This window comes from Bufo gargarizans, chromosome 6, assembly GCF_014858855.1.
Source record: "Bufo gargarizans isolate SCDJY-AF-19 chromosome 6, ASM1485885v1, whole genome shotgun sequence".
Lineage (NCBI taxonomy): Eukaryota > Metazoa > Chordata > Amphibia > Anura > Bufonidae > Bufo > Bufo gargarizans.
In genome coordinates this window covers 115,259,517-115,273,507 of record NC_058085.1, presented here as the reverse complement: position 1 = coordinate 115,273,507, position 13,991 = coordinate 115,259,517, and positions in this window count along the sequence as shown.

The following is a 13,991-nucleotide window of genomic DNA, read 5'->3' as shown; positions in this document are numbered from 1 at the left end:
AAATGGTACAATTAAAATGAGCCTCTAGTACCCTACTGGGCCGCCTGTAGCCTGGATACAAGATGAGATATGATTGGGCATGGAGGAATACAGGTTCAGTATGGTATCCTGCAACGTATTTGCACATAGATGTTGTAGCTGGGTTTGTAGATCTTGCACATTTGTAGGTTGTTTAAGCTAAGGAATTATTTCAATCTGGAGGGGACATTGGACCCCTTGCTGTGTGTGGGTGAGCATTATCGTGCGTGACCCCCTTATCACTACTAGTGGTGACTGACAGTCGTATGCGTTGGCTGCCCAGATCATCACACCAGCAGTTGGGCTTGTGTGTCGCTCCACAAAACCAGTATTGAAATGCTCTCTATTCTCAAAACTGTTTGTTGTGGCATCCCAAACAAAACCTGGGTTTGTCGCTGTTTTCCCTTTCACAACACTGGAAATGAAGGTGACGGTGGCTGGCTGTCAGTGGCAGGACACGTAATGGGCGCTGCGACACCAAATCTTATTTTGCAGAGCACCTTGAAATGGTCCAGGAAGAGACAAGAGTGTCAAATGAAGGTGCCATCTGTGTCTGGATGGTGGACATTGAAACTGCTTATGCTTATTGTCTGATCCAACAATCCTCTACTGGTGGTCTGTCTGGGCCAGCTGGAGCCTGTCACTGCGTGTGCGTTCCCTCACGTAACCACTGATCCCAACATCTCCTGACAGCTAAGGGTACTTTCACACTTGCGGCAGGACGGATCCGACAGGGTGTTCACCCTGACAGATCCGTCCTTCCGCTATTTCGCCGTGCCACTGCTCTGTCCCCATTGACTTTAATGGGGACGGGGCGGAGCTCCGGTGCAGTTCGCAGTGAAAGAGAAAATAGCCTGTCGGATCTGTCCTACCGCAAGTGTGAAAGTACCCTAAGTCAGAATGGTCTAGATGGCAGATAATTTGTCGAACCGACCATTCTGCTTTACCTAGTCCAATCATGCTTCCCCTCTCAGTCTGTCAACTGGCCTAAATGTCTTCGAGGCAGGTCTAGGAAGCAAGATCTCTTACCAACAGCCTCACTACCCAAAAGAAGCCTCTGAGAGCCTTTTATGGGCCAGCAGGGTGCCTTATTTGTGTATATAGCTTAAAATAATATCACATATTTTATACTTCTAGTTGTCTATATAAGCCAGCTAATTTTAATAGTGCACTATGCAGGTGTGACCCCATAATCAGCACTCAGGTTTTACCATCAAGCATGTCAGAAACTTGGAGCACTCTAAAAATGTATATTCACTTGAATTGGCACTAATGTTTCCTGTATCTGCTACCCTTATCTTGTAAATAATCAGGTAGTTAGGACGTACGTGATTAAATACCTTTGTCTCTGCACTATTCCCAAGGCTGCAGCTTACAATTGGTTCAGTTTTTGGCAGCATACAAGCAGATGTTAAACATTGTCCTCAATGCCACATATCTAAGGTGCTCTGCTGCCATAGAAAATAATGGAGTCACAGGCAATCTGTGTACACAATGGTTCCCAATAACCATTATAATGTATTCTGTAGGGCAGGTCTTTACTTACAAGGCTCAAGCGTTCTTCCTGGTCTTCCAAGACATTATTTCAAACTAGTGTCATTTTTTTTTATCACCAGTTTCCAGGAGCAAGTGCCGTGTATTTACCAATTTGTGAGCTTATTCTGGGTCTCTTCCCTGCTTTGCATGGAATACCATCCCCCCACAGAAAGGCCTGAGCGCTCTTCCCGGTGTCTGTCGTGTACCCAGCATCCCTCTGTTTCCTGGACTTTGTCACCTGTCAGTTGTGACAGTCCCTGTGTCCCTCTGCATAGGATGTAGTGCCTTCTCAGCTGGCACACACAAGATAATTACCAATTAGGGCTCAGTCCATCTGCTCCTGTGTGACACTGGGTTTCCCTTCCCTTTAATTAAACGTCTGTTGTGCTGCTCAATCAATTAGCTGAACAGCAGCACGCACACACTAGAGACCTCCAGACTGTGTATGTCTATATGGACTGCGTAGACTGTCTCGTTGTGCTGATACGCGTCATGCGGTCCTGTCGTCACATTGCTAATATATTTATTCTCTCCCCCTGTTTTTATTTCATTACGCTTCTGCTATAATATAACATATGCCTCCATCTCTGTTCGCCTGTCTCAATGACCTAATGAATTTACAGGTTTCAAATAACCATTTTCATGAAAAAAAAAGAATAAAAAAAAAAGGAAATGGAGCAATGATGTGCACTAAGTTTCTCACACGTGAGTAAACTCGCTCGTGTGCAAGGGGCCTTAGGAAAATTTAAAACAGGCCTTGACAACTGTGCAGTACATGTCCGATGCATCTAATCAGGAGTGGACTGGGAACATAAAGTGGCCCCAATGTTGCAGGTAGGTCCAAAGTGACAGAAGGTGGGGCAACACAAGTAGATGGGCCCAATGCAAGTTGACAGTGTAATACCCTAGCACCAAATACTACAGTGCAGCACAAAAACCTCCCCAGAAGCTGTCCCTCTGTGGTGGCCATCAATAGCTGCCTCATTCTGTCTTCCTCCTCCATAATATGAATATGGAGCAGGGGGCTTAGGAGGGGAGATGCGCACCACAACACCAAACTGGTCCTACCTTCAGTATGCTGCCTTGAGTTCCTCCAATAATGACCCCAATAGTTCCCCCAGTAGTGTGTACCTGGCCAGCAGCATAGAGGAGGGCACGGGCAGCCCTATGGGCATCAGCCCACTGGGAAAATTCCCTGTAGGATCTATATCCAGTCCATCCCTGAATTATAATATAACACGACAGCTGCAAAATCATATTCTTTCAAGACAACTTATAATAACTTACATCTGCTGAGCCGTAAATGTAATATATAACAGTCGTGTATTCTGTAGATAGGTACACAGGGTAATGGTGGAAACCAAAGCACCATTACCCTGCTGTAAATGCAGTGGTATGATATCTAGTTTCTCAGTCTGTAATATGTGTACCCAGGGAGTACTCACTTTGTGTACTTCAGTGCAATTAGGTCTTTGGCTTGTGGATGTTAGACTTTGGTTTAAAGTACAGATGTACAAACAGGTTCACTTTTGGCTCAGTTTTACAACAATTTTTTTCTGTTTGAGCAGGTACTGCTGAATTCCTGGCAAGCCCAGAAATATATAGAGCTTTGACCTACACTTGAAACGAACATTAAATGAGATTGTCAGGATCACGGATCACAGACCCTCAAGCAGACACCAAAACGATGCCTGTAGCGTTTTTCTGTCTGCCATGTGGCGTTTTCTCTGACACAATAGAACACGGATCCATCCCCCATTAACTTTAAATGGTGTTAAAGACGGATCCGTCATGGCTATAGAAGACATAAGACAACCGGATCCGTTCATGATGAATGCATGCGGTTGTATTCTTGTAACGGAAGCGTTTTTGCAGATCCATGACGGATCCGCAAAAAACGCTAATGTGAAAGTAGCCTTAGCTGCCACCACTTGTCATATCAGGATGACGAGACATGTTGCATGAAATAACACCTAAGTACTCTCTACAACTGCTAGCAATCACAGGTTAATAAACCAATATACAGTATCTCACAAAAGTGAGTACACCCCTCACATTTTTGTAAATATTTTATTATATCTTTTCCTTGGACAACACTGAAGATCTGACACTTTCATACAATGTAAAGTAGTCTGTGTACAGATTGTATAACAGTGTAAATTTGGTGTGTCCTCAAAATAACTCAACACACAGCCATTATTGTCTAAACCGCTGGCAACAAAAGTGAGTACACCCCTAAGTGAAAATGGCCAAATTAGGCCCAAATGTAAAAAATGTTGTGTGGCCACCATTATTTTCAAGCACTGCCTTAAAGGGATCCTGTCACCGGGATTTTGGGTATAGAGCTGAGGACGTGGGTTGCTAGATGGCCGCTAGCACATCCGCAATACCCAGTCCCCATAGCTCTGTGTGCTTTTATTGTGTAAAAAAAACGATTTGATACATATGCAAATTAACCTGAGGTGAGTCCTGTACATGAGATGAGTCAGGGACAGGACTCATCTCAGGTTAATTTGCATATGTATAAAATCTTTTTTTTTTACACAATAAAAGCACACAGAGCTATGGGGACTGGGTATTGCGGATGTGCTAGCGGCCATCTAGGAGCCCATGTCCTCAGCTCTATACCCCAAATCCCGGTGACAGGTTCCCTTTAACTCTCTTGGGCATGGAGTTCACTAGAGCCTCAGAGGTTGCCACTGGAATCCTCTTACACTCCTCCATGACGACATCACGGAGCTGGTGGATGTTAGAGACCTTGCGCTCCTCCAACTTCCATTTGAGGATGCCCCACAGATTCTCAATAGGGTTTAGGTCTGGAGACATGCTTGGCCAGTCCAGCACCTTTATCCTCAGTTTCTTTAGCAAGGCAGTGGTCGTCTTGGAGGTATGTTTGGGGTCGTTATCATGTTGGAATGCTGCCCAGTTTCCGAAGGGAGGGGATCATGCTCTGCTTCAGAATCAGTATGTCATAGTACATGTTAGCATTCATGGTTCCCTCAATGATCTGTAGCTCCCCACAGCCAGCAGCACTCATGCAGCCTCAAACCATGACACTCCCGCCACCATGCTTGACTGTAGGCAAGACATACTTGTCTTTGTACTCCTCACCTGGTTGCCATCACACACACTTGACACCATCTGAACCAAATAATTTTATCTTGGTCTCATCACACCACAGACATGGTTCCAGTAATCCATGTCCTTAGTCTGCTTGTCTTGGAAAACTGTGGGCTTTCATCTTTAGAAGAGGCTTCATTCTGGGGCGACAGCCATGCAGACCAATTTGATGCAGTGTGTGATGTATGGTCTGAACACTGACAGGCTGACCCCCCCCCCCCCACCCCCTTAACCTCTGCAGCAATGCTGGCAGCACTAATACGTCTATTTTGAAAAGACAACCTCTGGATATGACGCTGAGCATGTGCACTCAACTTCTTTAGTCGACCATGGCAAGGCCTGTTCTGAGTGAAACCGGAACTGCTGTATAGTCTTGGCCACCGTGTTGAAGATCAATTTCAGGGTGTTGGCAATCTTCTTATAGCCTAGGCCAGTGTTGGCGAACCTATGGCACGGGTGCCAGAGGCGGCACTCGGAGCCCTCTCTGTGGGCACCCGCACCCTTGAAAAAGTCTTTGGTGTACTAATATGCCTTTGATTTTTCCTGTCAGCGCAGTGTGTATTATCAATTGCACAGGCAGTTCATTGAATGTAGGCAGGCTATTATAGCTAAATGATACATGGAAAAGTTACTATATTGCTATTCAGGTTAAATTGCTGGCTTGGCACTTGGCGATAAATAAGTGGGCTTTGGGTTTCAGTTTGGGCACTCTGTCTCTAAAAGGTCCACCATCACTGGCCTAGGCCATCTTTATGTAGAGCAAAAATTCATTTTTTTCAGATCCTCAGAGCGTTCTTTGCCATAATGTGCCATGTAGAACTTCCAGTGACCAATATGAGAGAATGTGATGATACCACAGGATGCCCATCCTTTAGCATCCTCTTGCCATAGATTTGGACTTGCATTGTAAGAAGAAGAAAAAAAAACAGATCCTGTTCAACAGCAGAGCAAATTAGGCCGTCTCTGTCCTGTTGAGAAAAGAAAACGGAAACTTGACAAACTCTGACGGAAGCTCTTTCGAAATCCGTTAAATCCAAATCAAATGGCTGTCTGGGTTTGGCATGGATAGTGAAGCATCATGTGAGCAGGCCCTTACCTCCCCCAGGATACATTTTATCCTGCTGATGGGGCCTGCAGGGTTATTACGGATATCATCAAGGTCTGATTTCAGGATATGAAGTCAGAGTAGGGACTAGCGCAGATCTGGATGCCTATATGGGTTGGGGGTGATTTGGTTTGTATGTCAGAGAAGCGTCGCTGACCTGATTCAGATGGTAATCTATGTAACAAGTAAGCGTTGTCATTAATGAGGCTACAAGTGATTACCTGTATCAAGTGGCGATCTGTGGATAAGGTTCCAAGTGGTTAATTCTGCTTTAGATGGCGATCCTTACAGAGATGTTCTTCCTGTTGTTGGATCCGGATAGGTTCAGGCTCAACCTCGAGTGTGGGTGGCGCTCCGGTCGGTAGCTAATCCACTCACACGAGGGAACCCCAGTTGAAGTCCGGGAACTTCGGCGTGTGACGTCACCGCACTGTGTATGGAAGCCTACAGGGGACACAATTAATCCGACGCGTTTCTGAGCCAAAACGGGCTCCTTCGTCAGGGATAGTAAGGTGTGTCTCTCCTGCAGATAAATAGGCTACCGTTCCCATGACAACCAATTTATCTAAATATGTAGACGTTTTACTACAACCCTATGTACAAAAATTACCGGCTTACCTTAAAGACACTAAATACATCTTACAGATCTTGAAGGACATTGAATGGAAAGATGATTACATTTTAGGAACCCTGGACGTTACCTCACTTTATACAGTCATCGAATACGAAAAAGGAAGAAAAGCAACAGAACACTTTCTGAAGAAAGGTAGGTTGATGCCAGAGAACCAAATTAGTTTTATCGGTGACTGCATCACTTTTATTTTGAAGCATAACTATTTTAAGTATGGATCCGACTTTTATCTACAGACGTGGGGGACCGCGATGGGGACCAGATTCGCACCGAGTTTCGCAAACCTGTATATGGGTCAGTGGGAGGAGCTAACCTACCAGACCTCGGGCGGGATCGGTGCGAATCTGGTCCTATGGAAACGTTTTATAGACGACGTGATTTTTATATGGAAGGGAGATGAACTTTTATTAGAACAATTTTTAACGAATCTAAATAAAAATGACTTTTATCTGAATTTTAGTCCTACCTGGAGCAGGACCGAGATTAACTTTCTGGACCTGACCATATCCATCTCAAATGGCTCAATTTTAACAAAAACTTATCATAAACCAACTGACACAAACAGCTTCATACCCTTGAATAGTTGCCACCTACCCACCTGGCTCAACAATATCCCACGCAGTCAATACATTCGTGCTAGGAGAAATTGCACTGACGTGGAGGATTACAAAGTCGAAGTAATGAAACTTAATAAAAAATTTATAGATAAGGGGTATGATATAAGAAAATTGACACCTATCACAGAGCAAATCAATAATTTGGATCAATGCGCACTTCTGCAGAACAAACCGGTTGAGAAAACAACAAATGAAAATAACCCACATATAATCGACATCCCTATTATCAGCAACTATAGCGAAGGTGCATCTACCTTCAAAAAAATCATAAAAAGGCATTGGGAAATATTAAGACAAGACAAACAAATTGGAGAAATGATGACAGGGCTCCCAAAATTTATATTCAAGAAGACACCCAACCTCCTGAATATGGTGGCACCCTCTGCCACTACAACAACAACAAAAAAACTACCTACAAATAAATGCAGCCTGAAAAAGGGATTTTTTCCGTGCAAATTATGCGCAAACTGCAGAATGAGTAATAAATCCATTAAAGGCCCAATTACAGAAATTAAGACAAAAGAGTCTACCTTCAAACTCAACCATTACATGACTTGCAATACGGCAGGTTTAATATATTATATAAAATGCCCGTGCCAGAAAATATATGTGGGTAGGACTAAGAGACTACTCAAAATAAGAATTGGAGAACATGTGAGAAACATACACAAAAAATTTGAGGGTCATCCGCTATCCCGCCATTATACACAGTATCATGCAAGCAAATTTAATGGATCCACCTTTGGAGGGATTGAAAAAGTACCCATTAACAAGAGAGGTGGCAATTACATAAAGGAGATGTCCAGAAAAGAAAGCAAATGGATCTTTAAATTAAACAGCCTGGCCCCATATGGCCTTAATCAAGAGATTGAACTGTTTGCATTTGATTAAATTAAATCTAAATACAAAACAGTACAGATAGGGTTAAATATTCCTGATCCAAACAAACCAGTGGTTGTCATGGGAACGGTAGCCTATTTATCTGCAGGAGAGACACACCTTACTATCCCTGACGAAGGAGCCCGTTTTGGCTCAGAAACGCGTCGGATTAATTGTGTCCCCTGTAGGCTTCCATACACAGTGCGGTGACGTCACACGCCGAAGTTCCCGGACTTCAACTGGGGTTCCCTCGTGTGAGTGGATTAGCTACCGGCCGGAGCGCCACCCACACTCGAGGTTGAGCCTGAACCTATCCGGATCCAACAACAGGAAGAACATCTCTGTAAAGATCGCCATCTAAAGCAGAATTAACCACTTGGAACCTTATCCACAGATCGCCACTTGATACAGGTAATCACTTGTAGCCTCATTAATGACAACGCTTACTTGTTACATAGATTACCATCTGAAGCAGGTCAGCGACGCTTCTCTGACATACAAACCAAATCACCCCCAACCCATATAGGCATCCAGATCTGCGCTAGTCCCTACTCTGACTTCATATCCTGAAATCAGACCTTGATGATATTTTGAACCTAACAGTCACAGCAGCAGACTGTGGCAGGGACTTTAGCTGCGATCATCTGACGGATACCGAGTCCTGGTAGTGTTTGGGAGCGCGGGTGGGCTAATATATATATATTCTTATTACGGATATCATTTTGTTTGTACTGATTCTGTTCTGTTAATATTATGGGATTGTTAGATATGCAGTTGCCTGATACAGTCATAAAAGAGGCTAAAAAGGTGAATAATTTTTTACAGAGAACTTTACTGAGTAGTAGATGGCATTTATAAAAGTGATACCCATTGATACAGATTTCTCAACATTTACATAATTCTCTGTGGATCTAAAATGAAATTAATGCAATATAGTAAAATACCTATCAGGACTGACAGTAAATAATATTTGTGTCCCTTGTATGTTCATATTAATAGAGTTGTTAGAGATTATATTATTATAATAGTATAGAGATTAAATTATTATTAATTAGTTTTTTATTGAAAAAGTACCACTCCTGCCCACTTAGATTGTCTGGTATTGGAGCCCCTGAGCAAGAATAACACTATCAGGGGAAAAAGGAGGAACTTTCTTCCTTAGGCCTCATGCACACGACCGTATTTTGTTTCCGTGGCCGATCCGTTTTTTTTGCGGATAGGATGCGGACCCATTCATTTCAACTGTGCTGTCTGCATCAGTATGTCTGTTCCGTTGCTCCGCAAAAAAAATTGTGCATGTTCTATTTTTTTCTAGTTTGCAGACAAGGATAGGTATCCAGTTTTTTTTGCGGGCCGCAAAACACATACGGTCGTGTGCATGTAGCCTTATTCATGAATTCTCTTCAGGTCCTCCTAAATTGTGTCTGATAGCTCACAGGTCAGGCTGGAGTCCATGAGATGATGTCATTTTTGGGAGGAGCTATGGTTGACTTGGGAGGTTGTAAATGCAGCTCTAATGACAAAATTAGTAAATGGGCAAAATGCTATAAAAAAAAATCAAATTAAAATGTATACATGTGAGTAACTACTGCTTAGAAATCAAAAAAATAAAATGTATTGATGCAATAAATATAAAACTTTGGGGTTATTAGAAATGTATTTAAACCCAACAAATTTTGTCACATGAGTGTCTGGGGAGGATGAGCATAGCCGGTCTACAAAAAAAAACATAAAGCATTGCACTTAAACTCAGGTAGATATAGATGTCCATGCTTTGTGGAAATATCCTTTTGTATTGTATAGTAATAATCAGGCATGGGATCCAGCCGGTTCTCTCCGGTTCTGCCGAACCGTTTGTTAAAATTACAGGCGGTTCGCAGGACCGGTGAGAAGCAGGGATCCCGACCCGGTCCTGCAGCTGCGCCTGCACCAGTGGCGTAGCTATAGGGGTGGGGGCGGAGCGGAAGCCGAGAGGAGAGGCCCTGTGTGACGCGCACTGTGCAGGGCAGCTGGGCAGGCGAAGTGAGGAGGGGCCGGGGGAGCGGCTTCAGTTGAGGTGCGACGCAGGACTTAGTCACGTACCTCACTGTGACCTCCTGCGGCGGATCTCGCGAGATGACGCGATGACGCGGCGCGGGAAGGCACAGTGAGCGAGGCATTGGTGACCGCCTGTACCAGGATGCCACAAGCTGTGAAGGAGAGAGGTAAGTATTAATTATTTCTCCTAAGCAGGTGCCTACTCCACCTTCCCCTCATCCTGACCCAATGTTTAGATTCTTTTAGCCAAACAAGAGTTATGGATGGGGTTGATGACAATATTTAAGGTGGCCACACACAGGGAAACACATCTATTTTGCCCACAGAGTAAGAGCAGCTTTTTTAAGCGGTACTCCACTATGTAATGGCCCCCTCTTTATTATTAATATAATGGCCCCCTCTTTATTATTAATGTAATGGCCCCCTCTTTGTTATTAATGTAATGGCCCCCTCTTTATTATTAATGTAATGGCTCCCTCTTTATTATTAATGTAATGGCTCCCTCTTTATTATTAATGTAATGGCCCCCTCTTTGTTATTAAAGTGGGGGCCATTATATTAATAATAAAGAGGGGGCCATTATATTAATAAAAAAGAGGTGGTCATTATATTAATAATAAAGTGGGGGCCATTACATTAAAAATAAAGAGTGGGCCATTATAATAATAATAAAGATGGGGGCCATTATATTAATAATAAAGATGGGGGCCATTATATTAATAATAAAGAGGGGGCCATTATATTAATAATAAAGTGGGGGCCATTATATTAATAATAAAGTGGGGGCCATTACATTAAAAATAAAGAGTGGGCCATTATAATAATAATAAAGAGGGGGCCGTTACAGTAATAACAAAGAGGGGGCCGTTACAGTAATAACAAAGAGGGGGCCGTTACAGTAATAACAAAGAAGGGGCCGTTACAGTAATAATAAAGAGGGGGCCATTATATTAATAATAAAGAGGGGGCCATTATATTAATAATAAAGAGGGGGCCATTATATTATCAATAAAGAGGGGGCCATTATATTAATAAAAAAGAGGGGGTCATTATATTAATAATAAAGTGGGGGCCATTACATTAAAAATAAAGAGTGGGCCATTATAATAATAATAAAGAGGGGGCCATTACAGTAATAACAAAGAGGGGGCCTAAGGCTTTTTAAAAGTTGAGTGGTATGTGTGTAGTGTATATATAGTGTATTTGTGTGTAGTGTATATATGGTGTATGTAAATATGTCGTGACTGTGTTGCATATATATGGTGTATGTAAATATGTGTCATGACTCGTGACGCGCTGCGTATCCACCGCTGAGTAGGGAACCTGTTGTTAAAAATTTGAATCCCACCCCTGGTAATAATACTTGTATATATTTTTTCCGTGTTCAGTCTGCTATTGCAGGCTACATTCAGAGCCTCCAACCACAGTTCTGGCACATTTGATGGCTGGGATAGCACAGCATGCTGTGCTATTCTTGCCATCAATATGACAAAATGCAATGCCCCTCATGGTAAGTCAGACGCCATCGACATTCACTGTGCGAAAACACAGAAACGTCAACGAAAGTGTGAACCTAGTCCCTGAAATAAGCAATAGTCAAAATTTAGCATAACGTGCCTGCACTAAAGCATCGGCACTGTTTCTTGGCCCTCTGATATATGACCAGTACTGTTTTACACTTGTGTTTAGTTCTCACGTTGATCATTTGCAGTCTCTATGAAACCAAAGCAGCATCTGAAGCAGTGACAAGTCTGTCACCGGTGCCTCCTGACCCGGGCTGACAGCTGGCACCTCTCCTATTGGGGGATTGTTGGTGTGTCCATCACTGCGATGTGTAGGGAACAATGAAAGTGTCAAAGAACAAAACTGAGCTGCAGACAGAATGCGAAACCTCCCTGTCCCTTCCACCCCCCTCTATTGACTCAGTCTGCTCCTCGGTCTATCTTATGTTCATGGGTGCGTGTGAGTATATTGTACATAAATATGGGAGGAATTTACTGCCCTAATTTACAAGGAACAGATTACATAATAGACCATGGATGAATAGGCAAAAAATATTTACAGCTTGCTGAATGGGGAGATATGAGGAGTAAACATCAGCCAAAATATATTTCTGTTGTAAGGATTATATGAGGATATTCCTAAGGCAAATATCTGTTGGCACATACATTAAGTAACTAGGCTATAAGGTCTATCAGCCATTAATTAAAGGGGTTGTCTAAAACAGAAAAAATACTTTTACAGGGCAGCTGAGGAAGATGAGGTTGCAAAAAATGACCTTACCTCTTCAATGAGTCCTAGTTTCAGCCTCTCCCATTTCCACTTTTTCTGGTCCCCACTTTTTGCCGGCCAGTCACTGGCCTCGGTGGTGATGTGTGCCTTTACTGCACTTAACTGCTATGGCATCACTGAGACCAGATGCATGTAGGTGCCACATCACACCTCCGGTCCAGTGGGTTCTGGAAGCAGTGACTGGAACAGAGACCTATTCAAAAGCTTTATAGGGTTCTTTTTTTAGCAGTCTCACCCTGGCAGCTGGCTTGCAAAAGTTTTGTTCTAGACAACCCCTATCTAAATTCTCTATTATTGCATATTGACTTTATAGGGGGGAACCCCACTTGAGACATCCCTATATGTATATGGCAACTTTGCGGCAACTTGCAGGTCACAAAACAACCCGTTTCACTTTCATTAGTTTTGATGGAGGAAACATTGGTTTAAAGAGGTTGTCCAGTCATGGCAAACTCAGTCCATATTTCCTATTAAGCCTTGTGGGCACTGCCACACTCCATTTTTTTTGCGAAGGGGTGTTTATTTGATTTGTAAAAACGCTGATAAATTCATGTTTTTTTTTTTTTTACAAGGCCTTTTATGTATAAATGTTTGTACAATGTTTTAACTAGCGCATCCTACAATTTGAAGAAAATGGAGGGACCAAAAAACACTAAAATGTTCCCTATTCACCAGCATGTAATACCTGGCTGTGTTGATGTTTTTTTATTAAAAAAAAAACAAAAACAAAAAAGCATATTTAAAAATGTAGTGTGAAACCACTCTATGGATGTCTTAGAGATGGGTCCTAGCTAGGGACACAACTTGAGGTCTGGATTCCTCATGAACATACATTAAAATCAAAAAAATTATGGGGTGTACTTGGACTGCAACAATATACTTGATGCTACGTGTCAAAGTAACATCCACCTGAATGCCAGGACGCAAAGTTTCCCACAGAACATTGTTCAGAAATCACGCTTTCCTCCCATGCTGCATCCTGGCTCTATGTCTTCCATGGTCCAGTGCTGATACTAATGTGACCATTCGAGGTTTTTTCCTCTGTAGACAGCATTGACGGTTTGTGGGTATGCAGCAAGCTGCCATGCACAATTTGTATTACAGGCAGCATTAAAGGGGTTTTACCATCTCAGACAATGAAGGCATATCACTAGGATATGCCCCCCATTGTCTGATAGGTGCGGGTCCCACCTCTGGGACCCGCACCTACAATGAGAACGGAGCGGCCACCCTCCATTCATTTTTATGGGGACGCCGAAAATAGTCGAGCGCTGGCTCGGCTATTTCCATCTGCCCCATAGAAATGAATAAGAGCAGGGGCCGTGCGTGCGCGGTGCGCTCCTATTCTCTTCTATGGGAACAGCGCTTGGTGGTTGACGGACCCCGGAAAATCTAGGTTCCTTCATCCACAGCTCTCCCTACTCCGTTTTCATTGTAGGTGCGGGTTCCAGAGGTGGGACCCGTATCTATCAGGCAATGGGGGCATATCCTAGCGATATGCCCCCATTGTCTGTGATGGGAATACCCCTTTAACTTTTTCAGCAGTTTGTGCTGCAGCAGCTCTTCTGTGGGACTGGACCAGATGGGCTAGCCTTTGCTTCCTAAATGCATCAATGAGGAACAGGCACATCGCCATTGTGTAATCGGCAATGCATGAATGGTACTGCAGCTTCATCCCAATTACAGTACCACTGCCTCTTCAAACAGCGGATCAGTGGAGGGACCCCAAATTATCTGATATTAATCAGTGTTAAAG